This window comes from Corapipo altera, unplaced genomic scaffold, assembly GCF_003945725.1.
Source record: "Corapipo altera isolate COAL_440 unplaced genomic scaffold, ASM394572v1 2, whole genome shotgun sequence".
Taxonomy (NCBI): domain Eukaryota; kingdom Metazoa; phylum Chordata; class Aves; order Passeriformes; family Pipridae; genus Corapipo; species Corapipo altera.
The window spans coordinates 12,143,804-12,161,438 of record NW_020884890.1 but is presented as its reverse complement, the minus strand read 5'-3'; the positions used below and the strand labels follow the sequence as shown (position 1 = coordinate 12,161,438).

The 17,635-nt window shown below is 41.1% G+C and overlaps 1 long non-coding RNA gene and 1 other non-coding gene across 10 annotated transcripts; both read left to right on the top strand.

Annotated features, from left to right (window-relative positions):
- Positions 1–424: 424 nt before the first annotated feature.
- On the top strand, positions 425–10,021 carry LOC113947798. 9 transcript variants are annotated; one of them, XR_003527872.1, is made up of 7 exons: positions 425–434; positions 4,295–4,305; positions 5,021–5,070; positions 5,885–5,954; positions 6,545–6,623; positions 8,078–8,130; positions 8,681–10,021. It is a non-coding gene; the product is annotated as an uncharacterized LOC113947798 (long non-coding RNA). The 9 variants fall into 9 exon arrangements; XR_003527876.1 differs by lacking the exon at positions 5,885–5,954; XR_003527873.1 differs by lacking the exons at positions 425–434; positions 4,295–4,305 and adding an exon at positions 3,237–3,255.
- Positions 8,457–8,527, top strand: LOC113947960. The gene has a single exon (XR_003527938.1). It is a non-coding gene; the product is annotated as a small nucleolar RNA SNORD50 (small nucleolar RNA).
- Positions 10,022–17,635: the final 7,614 nt, after the last annotated feature.

Sequence of the window (17,635 nt, the reverse complement as noted above, 5' to 3'; positions counted from 1 at the left end):
GAAGAAATTAAACCTGCATACAGTAGACTTCCTGCTGGGGAAGTGAGAGGGAAAGGGAACTCAGTATCTCAAAGGATGCACTGGTAACAACCCCAAACCAAACCAAACCAAGAGATGTGAGCCATCAAAGCTGCAATGCTATTGGAGAAATTCCAGGAAGCCAAACTTAAAATAGGAACAGAGGAGAAGTGGCAGGGGGGAGACAGAAATAAGGAGAAAGAACAAGAGAAGAAAGAAATAGTTTAAAACAAGAAAAAGAACTTGTAGCAAGTTGCCTGGAACTGAAAAGCCCTGGAGGGTAATCACATCACCAACCTTTCAGGCCAGCATATATTTCTGTAGGTCTCAACAGAGTCAATCCACTGCACCCCCATGATCTCAAAACCAACACTCCCTTCCGACAGTGCTGATGCTGTGCATGAACGCGCCGCTGTGTGGTGAGCTAAATTCAGAAGTGACTCATCTATAAACTAACACTTTATGGCAAACAGGCTTATGGTTCATACTAGCCTTAGGATCTCTCTGGGGAGTGGCATTTGAGGATCAGGTCTTGCTCTATATCTTACACCCTCATCCAGACACTTGGGATATAGGTTAAATATGTGGAAGCCTGAAGAAGGGGAAAGAAAGGCAAAAGAAGGAACCTTACTTTGAAATACAAACTGTAATTTTGGTGTACATTTTCATTTTGGTTTGGATAATTATTTTCAGCCTTGTAATTGTAATTGTTGCCTGCCTGCAATGAAGATGTACTTCACTTGACCTACAGATTTCTCCAGTGCTAGCAGACTTGGGTGATGTTGAGAAATATAAGACACATTTCTTTGGGGATAAAAAGTTTACATACAATGTGCACTCAGGTACTGCTAGTAAACCTGTACCTTACAGTCTAATAGAGAGATGAAGAGTTTCCTCTGCTAAATTACAAAAGCCAGTGTGTAGTAGCACTGCAAGGTGTGAGGCTCCCCACAGTGACTGCACAGCTGTGTTTGTCTGCAAAGCTCACAGTACAGAGCAGTATCTTGCAGCTCTGGACAGGCCTGAGTCACCTCATTATTTATAGGCTTCTTATTATCAAATGCAAACCAAAATAATACTTGTTCATGCTTTATGTAATCATCATGGCTAGGCTTCATGAATGAAGATTTGGGAAGGGCTCTACCCACATTTGTTACAGGCACCCTGGTGGCTAAAAAGGCCAATACAAGATAGACATGTCCGGTTGCAAAAGGCACAGCAGAAGGACTCCTTAGGTGGTATACTCTGCAAGACTTGTTCATGCTTCATGTAATGTACTTTGGGTTTAAATTATGAATCTGTCTTGTTTCCCCCCCCCCAAAAAAAAAATTCCATTCTTTGAGAGAATAACATGCCGTAAAAGCCCCCCACAGCTGCTGTTGAAAACATGGGATTATTTAGCACTTCTAGGGGCTTTAGCTTTAGGGGCTGCTGTCTTTGTTTAGGGCTGATCAAGTAGTGACTAATTTCTGTGATTACTTTGCTTCTCTTTAACCTTAATGTCACTAAGGAAGGGTGGGTCAACATTTTTGGTGCCCTGTGGCAAACATCAGTTTTGAGGCTTTTTGAATAGGTCAGATGGATAGATAAACAACAGCATAAACTGCTTGTCTCTGCCCAAGTTTGGCTGCTGAGCACCGCCTGAAGCACTAGCTACTCTTCCCAGGTGCTCACAGCTTCTCGCTTTTTCCTGCAGAAACAGCAGCTGAAACAGGTGCTGGTGGGAGGCACTCAGAGCAAGAGGCAGCATTGTAGACCTTTTTCCTCATTCCTCTACAGCAGAAAATGCAGTGGGCTGGTTGCACCTTGCAGTCAAGAGGAGAATCTCAAATAGGTAAAACAGGTTGTGGAAGAAGAAAAGCAGAGAGAAAATGAGTGTCCTCCCCTGCCATGGGCTGCAGAATAATACCTGTTTAAAATTTGTCAGCTGTTTAGTTTTTCTGGTAGTATTATTCTCAATAATTTTAGGAATAAAATTGCCAGATATTTTAGCACTTTAGACTCACAACTTGCTTTTCCCTTATGTGTTCCCAAAAGTTAAACCCTCCTATTAAGAGCCCACCTTGTGGAACATGGGTTTTTTTGTCATACTGTTAATAACTTCTCAAAACACCGAGCAATTTTTTGAGCTTTTCGTCATCCTTCCTTGTTTTTCCTCAACTAAGTTGACTGATACCTCTCAATAATCAGGCATCCAAAAGAAATATTTATAAACAATTAGTGAGAACTCCCATAAATTAGATTTTGGGATGTGGTTTCCCATCAGTTTAATCATCTAGGCTGTAGTGCTCCTGCTATCCCTACTGTAGCCCAGGTACCTGCTCCCATTTCTTTCACTAGCACTTCCACAGCAGTACAAGAGATAGATTCATCTGGAGAATAAGTCCCTTTCTGGCTGAGGTGCAACCGTACAACTTCCAGCAGCTAAAGTCGAGGTGGCATAGAGGGAATCATAACATGGTTTGGGTCGGAAGGGATCTTAAAGATCATGCAGCTCCAATCTCCCTGACATGGGTAGGGAAACCTTCCACTAGCCCAGGTTGTTCAAAGCCTCATCCAGCCTGACCTTGAACACTGCCCGGGATGGGGCATCCACAACTTTTCTGAGCAACCTGTTCCAGCGCCTCACCACCCTCACACTGTCCCTGGGGGTGTTAAGAAAAGACTGGACGTGGCACTCAGTTGACAAGGTGGTGTTAGGTCATAGGTTGGACTTGATCTCAGAGGTCTTTTCCAACTTTAATGACGCTGTGATTCTGTGAAAAACATATATTTTTAAGTCTGAGAGGCGGATCTGCATCAGGTTGGTTCCTGCCCTCACTTTAAAAACCTCACATAGAACCGCTCTCCGTTTTATGCGGAAAACCTGCAACGCAAAACGTACGAACACCACCGGGATCGATAGCCAGGCTCAAGTGCCCCTTTCTCCTCGGGGAACACGCCATGCCCCGAGAGCCGAGAGCGCAGGGAACGCAAAGAAGCCACTGCCGCGCCGCCGACACCCTCCGGGCGCTGAGGAATCAAGCCCCCCCCCCCCCCCCCCCCCCCCCCCGGCGCCCGGGACCCCCCCCCCCCCCCCCCCCCCCATGAGCAAAGCCCGACCCCGAGTCTCCTCCCCTCGGCTCGTAAGCGTGGGGCGTGGCTAGCCTCGTTCCCACCCCGCGACGTATATATAAGGCTGGCGAGGGGTGTGGCACCTCCTTTTTCTCTGCGGAGCGCTCTGTGTGGGCTTATGCGGTAAGGCGCTCAGGACTGCGGGGTGTGCCGCAGCCCCGGCGCGGTTGGGGGTGTGCCGCGGCTTTTTCCCTGCGCTTGGCCGTTCGGGAGGGTCGCCCGCGGCGCCGCTCGCGTAGTACTCGAGGATGGAGCTGGCGGGTGAGGCTCGGAGCCGTGCGTAGGGCTGGCCGTAATCCTGCCGCAGGGCCGTGGCCGCCCGTGCACGGCGCCCCGCGGGCAGCCCCAGGGGTGCGAGGGGACGCAGGGGCAGACTACGTGTCCCAGGGCGCCCCGCGGGTGGCTACCCACCGGAAGCGCTGTCCCGCGGCGCAGTGTGCGCTGGGAGCGGTAGTTGTTCCGGGGGCCCGCATGGCGCTGCCGGGCCCGCGCCATTTTGCTCTTCTGGTGCGGCAGAGACCGGTGCGGGGATGCAGAGCCTGGCGGTGCTCTCAGCCACCGGGCGGGGCAACCCTCCCCTATTGGGAACCTTCTAAAATGTTGGCTAGTGCAGAGGAATGAAATAAAACATGCCAGTGAGAACGAGGTAGGTGTTCGTTGCAGTAAAAGGTTCGGTCTCGTCTAACGAGGCGGAGCCGCCTTGTTCCTGTGGCACAGGGTTCGTCCACGCGTTTGTGTTGTCTGTATGTTTTGGAGGGCTCAGCCATCGGCGTCGTGGGATTGTCCTACTGCAGAAGGCTTGTAAAAATACTGTGAAATTCACGTATCATACCAAGGGAAAAAACCCAAACATAACCTTTACTTGATTTTTAATGTAAATCATAGAATTAACGTTTAAACTAACGATGTTTCCTTTGTTTTTTAGACAGTGACACAGCAGAATAAGTGGACATGTATTAGAAAACAGAGGAAAAAAAAAAACCCACCTCCCCAAAAAGCTTCCTGTGGGCTTAAGAAGCCTATTTTCCCCCCTCTTGCAGTGCTGATCTCACTGAGCTGTGGTACTTCTGGAAGCACGGGAAATACAATAAAAAAACCCAGCTATGATTCTAGGCTCTTATCTGCAAGTAAAGATGAGGAGGATATGGCTGGATTCATGTAGGAAGTTGTCGGGTGCATTCATTCAGTGTTAAATTAGCTTGTCTAATGATAGCCTGAGTCACACGTGAGATTGCTAAACAGTAAAATTTTTGATTCTTTACAAACCAGTAGTAATCCTCACACTGAATAACTGAGGTTTAAAGTAAAAATGTTTATTACACCCACTACGTGGAAGCTTAACTCGAGGTTTTCCATAGCTTAAATTATTTTTGTTAACTGAATCAAAGTGTGTGATGAGTTATCTTTCCATGATTGCTGCATTTATTTGATCTGTGTAGTGCAGAGTGAGGAACATTTTTATGGGAACATGCTTATTTTGAGTACTGTATATGGTAAAACATACTTCATCATGCATTTCTTCTGCTGGTTGAATCAGTGGATTTTGATACTTGCTACCTGCTTGAAACAATTTTTTAAACCAGTGGAAATCAGTTCTTCTACTTAGAGGACTGAAATCTTGGAATGATGAATTTTCATTGAAAATGCTTTACAATGAAGTTTAACAGCAGGTACATGCACTTATTTGTACAATGCTTTTAATATGAGATTGAAAGGTGATATAACTCACAACTCCTTTGTTACTTAAAACTGCATTTCTTGCTGCTTTTCTTCAGCGAACTTGTTGGGTAGAGATTGTTGACAGTTGTCTCATAATGTGTGACTTATTGACCTGGTAATATGAACGTACTGATTTCAAGTTTTAAGTTTGTTCACTCTTTGCTTTTAGGTATGATGGAGAGGAGGTTTTCTGTTGTGTCCAGTACATTGTGCATTAAGGTAACAGTTCTGGAATTTTTATTATTGTTGCTCTAGAAGTAATACTACATTTCTGTTATTGACCAAGTTAATGAATACTTCCGTTTCTTAATTGGTTTCCATATTTTTGTCTGTTAAAAGTGTGGGGAGTTTTAAGTGCCGTGGGGTTGTCTTCTTTGTATGGCTACTAAGTGGGGCAAAAAGAAAAACCAGCACATTGCATTTTCATAGCTGCCATCAAACCGATGAGTAATTATTTGATAATTTTAAGGTTTGGTGCTCTTCGCTGAGTTAGTCAGCCCATAGGTCAGTTCTTAGTTGCATTTCTTTTGATGTGGCATTTATATTAACATGAAGAACCAGGTCACAAATCACTTGGTTAACTTGTGCTAAATTATACTGATTGTTGAGGTGGTGTGAGTTAGCTGTCTGCCTTGGATGTGTATTTGAGTTAATATACATACTTGACCATATTTAAATGTAATTACTGAGGTAATGATCCTGCAAACTAACGGACAAGCAGTACTGTATTGTGAATAAATGCATGGCCACTCAGATATTTTTGAATAAAAAGCTTGAATGTCTTCGGTCTTCAGCCATTGTCATGGTTGCAAAAGAGTTCCAAACCAATTCAGGGTAACTCTTTTCTAGTGCATAGGAAATTTCAGCTTGTTGGGTGTTAAAAACTGTTCCAGAAGAATACTGAATTTATGAAAAAGTCAATTTTTAGTGCTTGATGATAGTTTCTGACATAGTAACATGACAGATGATGCTAGACCATAGCAAGAGATGTTTTCTAATTTAAAAGATAATTTTTGCTTATTTTTAATTTTAGCACTTCATGGAAGCACTATCACATGTAGAAGAATACTTGTTACACACAAGTGGATTTTCCTGAAAGCTATGTATGTTTTGAATGATTAGTAAAGATAAATTAATGATAAGTGGATTAGTGTAATATGTGCATGATCAAATTAGTAGCTGCCAAATTATTAGCTTTAAAATAATCATTAAGCCATTAGCTTTAAAATAATCATAAAAGATATCATTATATTTTAGGCATGTTTGACATGGTTTAAAACTGTGTAGGCTGGAGGAATTACAAAGTTTTTGTGTCAGAGGAGCTGGTAAAATGCCTATCTGAAGCGTTCATGCTAAATCTGAAATATTACCTCAATATGGCTTTTAATTGTGAATTTGCACTTTATTGGGCGATTGATGTAAGAAAGTGTTCAGACAAAGAAAATAAATGGAGCATCTAGAGACGTGTTAATGTAAATATGCGAATGTTGCAATTTTTTAATAATAAATGCGTTTTTTTTTATTTAAAAGTATAGTTGATAATCTCACCTTTTTGAAAGAAAAGATCTGTATTTGATTTAGTTTGACTCAAATGCTTACAACCAGTTGTTACAAAAGTAAAATTCAGTTGTTCTTGCTTGTGTTGTAGTATGTATGAACATGTTGTAATTTATTATTTTACTCAAATTTCTAGAGTGCATGAACAGTTTCTAGTAATTGGAATGTGAGGCATCCTGAAGATTTCCTGGCAACAGGAATTACAACAGATAGAGGTAATATTTATTGATGCAGCAGTGGAAATTTTTGGTTTAAAGTAATGCATTCTGTTTTCGGTACATTGCAAATGAAAGACATAAAGCTTATTTTGTGGAATACATGAATGTATGAGTGGTGTTATAGTTCCCAGTCACTGGTATTTAAGTGGTGTATAGTGATAAAACTGCCAGACTTGATACATTGCTGAGAAAGTTTGTATGGATCTGGCTCCTGAGATGAAAGCACTTAATCTTTCAGTCACTATCCCAGTTGGTGTTACTTTTACTGCTACCCCTGTGTGCAAGTCAGGTGCCAGCACGCGCCAGGTTGTGAATAAGAATGTTGGTGCATTATTTAAACCCATCTCAGGTCCGTGTTGACATGAATATGTACTGTTTCAAACGCTTGCATCTTTAAAGAGCACGGGGAGAGGGAAGTGTTAGACCCCTGTAATTGGAGGTACCCTGCCTTATAGCAGGTAAATAAGCTGTAGCCAGGTATGGTAAGTAAGTGTTGCTGGTATTTGAAAGCTAGTGATGATGTTTGCACTTTGACCCTCTTAGGACTGTTTATTTAGGGCTCGCTCAGATGTGAGCAGTTAAGAAAAGCAACTCACTTTATTGCTCTGGTGTTTGAGTATATTCACAGGTTGGTTTTAGTTAGAAAGTTAGTGTAAGAACTTCTAACTTTCCCGTCTTACTACACATATGCAACTTTATTCCACTTGTTATTCAAGACAGGTACCTTTAAATACCTTGCTAACTACCGGCACTTTCTCTTGAAGAACAGGTTTTGTATGAGTGAAACTTCTTGTGCAGCACTGCTGCCTATAAAATGCTGTATTGTTTAGACAGGCACTATTGCAAGTAGGAAGTGGTATGACTTACATGGCTGATGTAGAGAAAAGTTGGAAGTAGCAAACCTTGCTAGTGTCACTAACCAGTGCATTTTATGTCTTTGCTGAGATGCTTGCATGCTGCTTCTCAGTTGAAGGTATGAATGCCAATAAATGTCAAAGCTTCCTAACCAAGTAAAGTTTAAAACCACTGGTATGTCTGATCAGTGAAGAACCTATCCCATGTGAACCACATGTGAATCTGGCTTCTGAGTTTAGACTTAACACCAGAACGGGTGAAGCATTGGAAGGTGATCCATTTCATAGTCTGTATGTACCTTGAAACTCAGCAAAACTGGTTTCAGTAATGGTAATCTCTTAAAATACTGTTTTATAAAACTGCATTATTGTCAGCCCCATTTAAAAGAAGGAGGTGACATGTAAATTGTTGTATTAGAAGTAGCATATTTGAAGTCGAGTCTTCTAATTAGTTTCTCAGGACTTAGTGTATTGATACTAATCCAACACACTGAATAATGCAGTTTGGTCTGTGTAAGAGCCTAAATAGGTGGCAAGTTGTAATTCTGGGTGATGGAAGAAAACTTTCCTGAACTAATAAACTTTTTTTTTTGACAGGAAAATGGACCAAAATGTAGGAACTTACTTTTAGAAGCTTTTAGCTTATTCAGGTATGTAACTGAAAAACTTCTAAATATTTTCTCATTTTAAGCCTAAAATAACTGTGCTTACAGATAAATTTTTTTTGTATTATGACAGTTATTAATATACTTAATTGATTAATGATATGTTAAGTCATAGTTGGCATTTAAAAACACTTGTTCCCCAAAGCACAATGTGTGCTGATAGCTGTGCCTAAGCTGTTAGCTTTCAAACGTATGTACTTTATTACTGAAATACAACAGAGAATTTGAGATTAATTTTTGTATTGCAATCTATAAACTACAGAAAACAGTGATGTTTCCTACTATATTTGTTTTCTGTATTGCCTTTGTCTCATCTGTGATGATCCTATCCCGAACCTGAATTCCCTGTTGAAAAACTTAATACGGATCCGGAATCTGAGATGAGACCAAAATATTTGATTTAAACTTCCAGAAAAGTATTGTACTGTCTTTGGTTTTAGTTTTGGGGTTTTTTTAACAGAAATAGTAACAATTTATACAAAGTGCTGTGTGCTTATGTGCAAATTGAAATTTCACTCTTGCTCTCTGTTTGCAGTGATGAGCTGGACACTTTGTCAGAGCTGTCTGACAAATGTGGATGATCAGTAACCAGGAAGAAGTTACACCTGAAAAGTTTTTGTGGCTCAGAGTGGGATGCTGTGCTTTTACAACCTGCTGAAACAGCTGCTGCAACTTCGTTTAGTAGATGCTGTTTTCAGAAACTGCATATAGACCAAAATCACTGTCTGCATATCTAAAATAGTGCCTTACTAAAATATTGAGCTGCCCTCTCTAGGAAGGGTGGTAGCAGCAAAAGTAGCAAAATGGATGTTGAGCATTAATGGGAGAAAGTATAGAAGGTAATGGTGTTATGGAAGCATAAACCTGAAACACTTGTAAGAAAGAAAAATATAATGTCTGCAGATCGCATCACAGTTTGTATCAGTTGAGGAACCAAGGAGTTGGGTTTTTATTGACTGCCACTTAAGCATGGAAAGACTAGTACTGCAACAGTGGAACTGCTCCTTGGGGAACACACTGGCAATATTAGCTGCTTGCAGTGTGGGGAAAAGAGGTCAGTGGTGGGAAAAGAGACCATGTACAGTAGAACCTTGTACTTTAGACAGTCAGTTGAAAAGTACCAGTGCTGTATCACAGTAGCAGCATATTTGCTGTATTTGTCAAATTGTCACTCTTCCGCAGAGGAATGAAGGCTCATAAATTGGTCACCAAGTAAATTGGATTTTCAAGACAACTATGTATGACTCCATCTGCCTTAAAATGTCAAGCCCAATTGTCAGAAACACTTTATGAAGGAAGAAACACAAGAATGGCATAATAACTAACAATTAAAAGAGCTACAGTTACTGAATCATTTTGAAATCCACCAAAATACATAAAAACAACCGTAAAGTCTGCAGCCAAAAATAACAGCATTGGGTGCTAGCAGCTCTCTAGAGAAATGGAGAAATTCCTGTAACTGGAGTGTGCCTGTGATAAGTGACAAATACCATGTAAAACCCAATTTTCTACCTGAGCAGTATGAAGTGCAAAACACTACCAGGAACAGCACATGAACTACTGAAATTTAAAATAAGTGTCCAATAGATTACTAAAATGTATGCTAAGGAACTGACAAAATTCCAGGTGTGTATTGCCTCACTGAGCATCTCCTATGGTTTGTTATTGTTAATAAGCAGTGGCCAGCTGCTTTTCAGCAAGCAGCTGTAAATCAGTCTCTTGAATGTTGGAATCTTCAGAAATTTACTACAGAACAGCTTTCCCTTCATCTCTTTCAACAGGCTTTATTTCTGTGTTTCTCAGAATGGTAGGTATTTCCATGTGCCATGTTTTGTACATGCTTTCTCTTTAATAAAGATGAGGATGTGAAAAACTTGCCTGTTGCCCATCAGGTGTGTATCACACCACGGTGTTCCCTGACTGCTTGTTAATTGCAAGAGCTACGAAGGCAATGTGGCCTTGTGCTGCCTTTTGCAGCACGTGCTGGACACATGATGTTCCACATAGTGTTTAAATGATGCCAGGACAACAAACTTGGTGATCCCATCCTTCAGAATTGGGAACGGACTGGTCTCCATCTGCCCACTGCAGTTCTGTGAAAAGTCTGGGTGCTGTTGGCAGCATCTAGTGAAGCTGCTTGGATGGTAAGTCTGGAAGTTGCTAGTCTGAGCTAGGTCTGTCTCTGTCTCTTATGGAGCTTGAAAAGATGCAAAGGACAGGGATGCTTAATACAACAGCAATATTTGGTAAGTACTTTGTTAGATACTCAAAAGGATTTGCATGACTTTGTTGTGGAGTCAGAAGAGTGTGGTATGTGCTTTGGACTGTAAAGGTACCATCTTTTTATCCTTTGGGCTGATAATACAAAATGTGAAAGCTCTTAAGGAGATAATGCCATGTGTATATATCCAGTAAAATTAGTGAGGGTTTGTCTTGTGATGTGGGGATCAAATGAAGTTTCAGGATTTTGGGTGGTACTTCAGGTACCCAAAGCACATTCATTGGAGATGGTCTTGGATGTAGGATTGGCAGCATTAGAAAAAGGGGGTTACTGTGCATTTCTGTGGTGAAGCCCTGTAAAGAAGCATTGTTTTAATAATGAAAAGGATTTGCCTCACTTATCAGAAAAATGTAGATGTGGCCAGTGATGAGGCGTATTGGATATTGAGCTGCAAAACTCTGGATGAATGTTCCTGTATGGCCACAGAAAATGGGTTGTGGATGAAAAATGTGTATTAGTCTAGAAAGTCTGGTATTTGCAAACATGAACAAATGTTTTAACCATGATACTCCAGAGGTTTTGGAATGTGAGACTAGTGAAAGTGATGCAAGAAGGTCATTTTTGTAACCAGTTTTAAAATGGCAAGTAGCTTTTTTGCTTTGTAGGAGGGAGATACGTTTGTAAACCACTTGTGGATTTAGTTCTGGTATGGTTTTTGGAGTGATGTTTTATACAAGTGATTGAGATGGGGAGTAATTGTGAAGGGTTACTCTGATACATTTGGAACACGTGGCATGAGATTTCTCTGTGCAAAAGCACTTCATTAAACTTCAGTTTTACAAAACAGATTGTTAGATTTAAAGCTTTAACTGGAGATTTGTGCAGTGAAGAGCATGAAAGCAGTTTGCTTTTTTGTGTTTTAGTCTGGTGAAATCTTGCACTAACCGTCATTAGTGTTGAGCTTAGAAGTGTCACATGGCTGTTGGGCTGTGGTCCAAGAAATCAGTGGTTAGACAAACTTTGTTCTGGAATGTTGCCATGTATCCCTCTTAGTAACAGGGTAAAAAAGCAGTCTTTTTTAATTGAGTGGTGGGCTTACAAGCAATAGGAGTACCTTGCAACTGCAAGGAAGATAGAAGAATAGACTCTGCATAAATGCTTTGCTACGGTTTAATAAGGTCTTTGTTAAGGTGGGGAGTTTGTCTTGTTGAGGAACTTGTCTTGCTGGTGAAAGAGTTACAAGTGAGTCAAACTAACCTAGCAGTGGTTATCTTGCCACAGCACCCACACTGCTCTGTGAGTGCCAGTGCTGGTGTGATGCCTGCTTGAAGTACCAGATCCGAGTGAACTGGAATTTCAGTGTAAGCTGTGCTGTCAGGCTGCCATTCTGCAGAGGAGTGTGTGGCCGTGGCTGCAGCCATATTGTGTGCTGGTGTTGGAGTTGCCATCTGGAGCAGACAAGGTCTTAATTGTATAAGTTTGCCATATAAAGTTTGAGTATGTGTTTTGCCAGTTAAAAATCAGCACTGAAATATCAATTGGTAGAGAAAGATGCTCCTTAAGATATTTAAACATGGACACAGTAGAGTGAGCAGGTGTTGGTTTGACTTTGCCCAAGGAAAGGTATTTCAGTTGAAGGGTGTTTAGCCCTGACTTTAGTAGTTTTTCTGCATGCCCCCTCCCACAGTTTAGAGGACAAAGTTTGAGTTATAATCCAAAGTATGAATGAATTTACAGATAAATGATGATTTCAGGTGAGTGGAGCACAGATGGAGGCCTTTGTATGCTATGTAAATGCATGTGTCTGATGATTTGCATTCCCTGCTTTTTGGTGTTACAACTGGTGTTGGAAGCATTTTTGCTTGTCTGCCATTGTCTGTTTCCCTTTGAGGATATAAATGGGGGAGGTAAAATTACAATGATGAATTCCATTTTCTTTTGAACATCATGTGGCTTTTTAGTTGATAGTCCAGTTGAGCTATCAGGGCTATGAAGACAGTACTTCTCTGCCATTGTCTCAAACTTCCTGCAAGCTCCGGAGGACAAAGTGGTGTTTGATGCTCAGAAGAATGGCTGTATTGAGCAGGACAAAGTCTGCCTCGTTCAGTATTCTGTCTGAGGATGACCGCATAAGGAACAGGAGAAGGATAGAGAGCCTTTCCAGCAGTTTTCTTGGGAATTTCCTGAGGAGATTTTGATTTGTATTTGAATACTACTTGGCAATTATGACCTATGTCCATTTAAAAAAGCTTTGAAAAATGAATGATACGTGGGCTGTAAAATAGATGAAGTAGTGGGTATGTTAGTAATTGTAGGGAGGATGAGATTAGGACAGGGCTGAAGTAAAAGCTTTTTTTTTTTTTCCTCTTTGAAGCTGATGTCCCTTTCAATTCTCACATTAACAGAAAAGGTGGTAAGTGGAGTTCAGCGAAGGCCCCAGTGCTAAGCCAGCTTTGCTGTTTAACTGAAGTATGTTGGAGGTGAAAATCTGAAGTACTGATGTGTGCTCATATCTTCGGTAACCCTGAGCTACGCTTCATACCTCAGGCTTCTCACCAGAGCAGTAATAGCTGCTTTTTTTCCCCCTGAGATTGGAGTTCTCCACAGCTGAAGGAGCACTCTTCCAGCAACAGTGGTACTAGTTTTATAGTTCCAGGTGAAGAATGATTAAAATCTGTCCTAAAATGAAGTTCAGTCATTTTTTTATTTATATGGAAAGGTGGAAAGAGATGAATGGACTGAAATAAATCAAATGCTTAGTCCTTACTTTGAAATTGGTAAGTTGATTGAAAAGGTATTTTTAAACTGTCTTAAGATCATTAAAGCTGTGTACTTCATCTTACCCTGACAAAATAGGAAATAATTTGCCCTAGTCTTAGCTTGTTTTTTTTTTTCTATCAGTGAGGAATGTTGCAGATACCAGAGTCCAGAAAAAAAAAACATTAGAGACTTAAACTCTTTTGTATCTGTTGTGATTTAACCCCAGTTGGTAACTAAGTACCACACGACTGCTTGCTCACCTCTGCCCTGGTAGGATGGAGAGGAGAACAGGAAAAAAGGTAAAAGCCATGGGTTGAAATAAGAGAATTGAAATGAGATACGGTAATTGTAACATTAAGGAGACAACAAAGAGAAACCCCAAGACAGACAAATGATGCATAATACAATTGCTCATCACCTGCTGACTGATGCCTAGATTGAGAAATGATCCATGGCCAGCTTCCCCCAGTTTATATACTGGGCATGATGTGCTATGGTATGGAATATCCCTTCGGCCAGATCGGATCAGCAGCTGTCCTAACCATGCTTCCATCTTCTTGTGCCCCTCCTCACTGGCAGAGCCTGAGATACTAAAAAGTCCCTGACTTTTGGATATTGTTAAGTGGTGCTTACCCCAACATCAGTGTTATCAACACTGCTCTCATACTGAATCTAAACTACATCACTGAATCAGCTGTTAAGAAGAAAACTATCCCAGCCAAAAACAGGACATGAGAGCTACTAGAAGTGTTTTTGGTTAATTTGTATGTGGTGTCAGTAAACAAGTTCACAGGTTTATCAGCCAGTTATTTAACTAGTCATAAACTGAGAAAAGATTTTTTTTTTAAAAAATTGACCCTGATAGATTCAAGTTTTCAAAATGAAACTTTCCTGTAACTCTTCTTACTTGCTGCTACCTTTTAGATCCAAACTTTGAAAAAAAAAAAACCTGTATGTTCTTTCAGGATCAAAGAGACACTTAACTTTATTTTCTGAAAGCAGATTGATAGCCTAATGCTCCTCAACTGTTCTCTACAGATCAGAGAACAGCAATTTAGTATTTTCTAGTGCCCAGTTGCTAGGTACAATTAAAACTTTGCTTCCCTAAAGAACTAAACTATTGCTTCTAGCAGCACAATACAACTGCATTAGTTGTACCATATTAAATTACAGATTTGTTCAGATTTGAGCACAGGTTCTGTTGCCTGCATTGCCCCGTGCAAAGCAATGAAGGGATACGTGGTTACTGCTGCACAAGCTGGAAAGGATAAACTTATATACATGTGCTGAAGCTCTATGTTAGGTTAAGATCAGTGTCTCTGAAGGCCCATGTGGAAGTACAGATTAGACCTTCCAAAAGAAGCTTATTGAAAAGTAGCAAGCACAGCCTGAGGTAGTGATATAGTAAGAGTTCCTCATCCTTGTACTCTGGTCTGAAGTTTGTACTGTAAATGAGAATTCCCTTAGGGCAGCATTCTTCAGGTATCTTTAAAAAATTTTAGAAAATAGTTGTATACAAAAGGTGGTATTGTCTGCTCTTGGGATCTGCAGAAATGCTGCATTTTTGTAGTCACTTCTGCCTTGTACCTGGCAAAGACTGTAAATGTGTGTGTGTGAAGGGGGGGGTAAGATTGCTCTATTCTTATAAGGACCTTGAAAGACACAAGGTTATTTGGGCTCATCCATGCTTGAAAGGATTTTTAGGTTTGGTTACATGTTAAGTAGCCTGGAACACTTGACCTGAAAGCTGTGTATTGCAATTGCTGTATCAGGCACTTTCCTGAGTAATCAACCATGTCATTAGTAGTGAACTAAATAGGCCTGGGACATCAGCCCAATCCCTGGCAATTGATCATCCATGCCATTAAGGGTTAATAGTCTGACAGCTAAAGCCTGGGCAGCAGGCCCATTCTCACATGTAATATTTGGGTCATGGTTTAGGGGTTAAGGTGAGTGAGAGCTTAGCTGGGGGAATACACGCTGTGCTCTCCACATTTGCTTTACAGCTGGATAATAGCTCATGATCTGTCCCATCTGCTGTATGGCTGAGGCCATTGTGTCTGTGGTGTGCTGTGCTCTCCTGGGAAAGATGCCCAGAGCTGGAGAAGAATATTCTGTGACCTTCTGACTTTGTCTGCCTTTGGAGATGGGCTTAATGCAGTAAGTAACTTACACGGGGTTAAGTAGCTCCCAAGGGTCCCTTTCCTTGTTCCACCCTTCAACTGGCTTTTATAAGTGTTCAGAGTACTGGAATCCTGATGGCTGCTAGGCAGTTCAGGGATGTAAGGGCAGGGCTGGATAGGTGTCTGGGGTGAAGGAAGGTCTAAATCCAGCAGTAAGTTCTCTATTGACACTTTCATTTGTGGCTGTGCTCGGCGAGTTGCAGCTTCAGCACTTGGCCACCTCGCACTGCGCAAGTGGACAGGATAGCACTACTGTCCTGAGGTGACTTTGGGACATTTTAAAGGTGGATACTGATGAGGAATACTCTCTGCAGCTCTCTTGCATGAGTTCTTCTCATAAGCAGAGTGCACGAGGACATGGAGGAAACTTCCTTCTCCAGCCTTTCCATGCTAATTTGATGAAAATGGGGCTGTGTGTGTGATAACTGTCTCGTCACTTTGCTGAATACCTTGTCTCCTTTTTTTTTCATGGACCTTTGCCAGAAACTGACCTAATGGCAGCATTCCTCTAAGAGCTTTAAAGCATCAGATGCTTAGGGTAACAGGATGGAAAAGGCAGCAGTTGTTCCTTGTACCCAAGAGTAATAGCAATAGTAAAGCAGTATTTATTTTTTTTTTTGTCAGATTGGGAAGCCTCTTCCAATAGTTTCCTTACCCTTGATAAGCTTGTGAACTATTTGTATGGGAAGCCTGTGGTTTATAGGTCTATAGTGGGATGAGGAATATGTGATTAGAGGGAATCTGTAGGAAGAGGAGCATTTGCATGTATACTTCTGCAGGAAGTGGGAAGGGTTTGGCATGAAAGGAACAAATTAGTGATTGCATGTTCTGCTTGCTGAAATAACAGGGTATTTGTACCATCAGACTGAGGAGCTGAGACCAATATTTGGTCTCCAGTAGTGGGTATTGGCTAATGGAAAAATGCAAAGATAGGGCAAGCATAGATATGATAGTATGGTCTGGAATGCTCCCCTAAGCCTTCACTAATTTTTATTGTGAAATTTAAATTGGGGTGATATCTCTATCTCTGCATTTAATAAGTTTAGATGGGGATTTCTCGCATTATTTACTTGGGGGGAGGTGTATGGAAATACCTACAGCTTCATCTGACAATGAATTCCCCAACTTGGTGTGTGTGTAAAAGTAGCTCTTCTTTGCTTGGCTATCTGCCTGTTTGAGTTGACGCTTCCTAGTTCTTCTGCTGGAAGAAAGAGTAAGCAGTTATTCTCTAGGTTTTCCCCATGGCACTTCTGACTTGTAGACCAGTATTAGGTTTCCTTATTTGTCTCTTGTCCATGTTGAAGGTATAGGTTCTGATTAATTCTTGGCACTGCTTTTTTGCCAGTAAGCATAGGGCATTTGTAGTTCTTTGTTACAAGGCTGGGCCTGTTCTCTGAGTGATAATAGTCAGTTTGGGATGGCTTTGAGCTGGCATTTCCACGTACACATTAAGTGACTTAACTGTTTTCTGTGCATGCAAAAATACTGCTCTCCTCCTCCACTCCTCTTTCAATACTTACACATTAACTTACAGTGTACTGCAAAATACATTGAATTCTACAATGATTGGTCTGAACCCATGGCTGATAAACAACTGAGTTAAAATCCTCTAACTTAAATTGGAAAAAACCTAAAGATATTATTGGAATGTGAACTAAACTACATTCTACTACTTCTGTTGAGCCTTTCTCTTACAATGTCACCTCTAGAGTGTTTAATTTGAGGGTAGATGTACCTGTGTGTAGGGGGGTGACGGTTAGTGGGAAGAGGAAAAAGCAGTGATTGGTATTAGAAAAGACTCAAAACATACATATCTTGCAGAAATAAGCAGTTCAATACTTTTTCTTTCACTGATGCTGTTGTTATAGCACAACAGCTATATACAAAAGCTGTAAGGTTTTTGTATAAAGCAAAAGACAGAAAAGCAGTTCAGAATGAATTTAAGACCTTCAGTCTACACATAAAATTAAACACCAAAATAATTTCTGGGAGAGCCCCATCCTTCCTCACTGCCAGGCCTGTTCTCTGCCTGCAACTATCTGGGCATGTATTTAGCAGAATGCAGGTGATGCCAACCTCAAAAGCCCTGAGATATATCATGTCAAGTCTGTAGGAGCAGATTCCTCATCCATCTTGCAGAACTAGAATAATTAAAAATTAGTGAAAAATTAGTCACTTTAGGTTTTGAATTCAGTGGCCAGGGAGGGGGGAGGAGTTTTTCCAATCTCAAGACAGAAGTATCAGTAAGTCAGTGGATAGAGTTGGATTCATAAAGATCAAGATAATTAACCATATCATAGTATGTATCTGTCTGCTCAAGCAGTTG